We start from the raw sequence: 565 nt of genomic DNA on the forward strand, positions 1-565 counted from the left end.
GGCCTCCCAGAGTGCTAGGATTACAGGCGTGAGCCACTGCGCCCAGCCCTGATTTTATTTTTATTGTGAAGGTACATCCTCATGCTTTCAAATGCATAGTTTGGCTTGTGATTATCTTTCAAATTTTTTTTAAAGCAAATTTTGTGAAACCATGGATAAGTCGAAAATTCGTGTTACTTTTGAACACGAGCTCCATCATGGAACCAATGTTGTGCAGATAGCTCCAAATATCCCCGAAGTGTTTGGGGAGGATGTGGCTAATGAACGCACAGTACATCCATGGTTTGAGAAGTTCCAGTGTGGTGACTTTAATCTTGAAAATGAGCCATGTGGGCAACCAGAGACCAACATGGATAATGATGAGCTGAAAGGTGTAGTGGAAGCAAATCCATCTCAACCTAGTCAATTAGCAGCAAGGTTTGACATTACTATTCCAACAATATTGGACTATTTGAGACAAATCGGCAAGGTAAAGAAGCTGGATAGATGGGTTCCACATGAATTAAAGAGTCAGAAGAGAAATCGTCTCAAAGCTTGCCTTTCTTTGCTGTCATGACATAAAGAC

General features: G+C 41.2%; 1 protein-coding gene across 1 annotated transcript in view; it reads right to left on the bottom strand.

The window, feature by feature from the left end:
- UBE2V1 (ubiquitin-conjugating enzyme E2 variant 1) overlaps window positions 1-565 on the bottom strand; it is a 34,429-nt gene that overhangs the window by 4,150 nt on the left and 29,714 nt on the right. The window lies entirely within an intron of this gene.

Source organism: Propithecus coquereli, unplaced genomic scaffold, assembly GCF_000956105.1.
Source record: "Propithecus coquereli isolate 6110/MARCELLA unplaced genomic scaffold, Pcoq_1.0 Scaffold444, whole genome shotgun sequence".
Classification (NCBI taxonomy): Eukaryota; Metazoa; Chordata; class Mammalia; order Primates; family Indriidae; genus Propithecus; species Propithecus coquereli.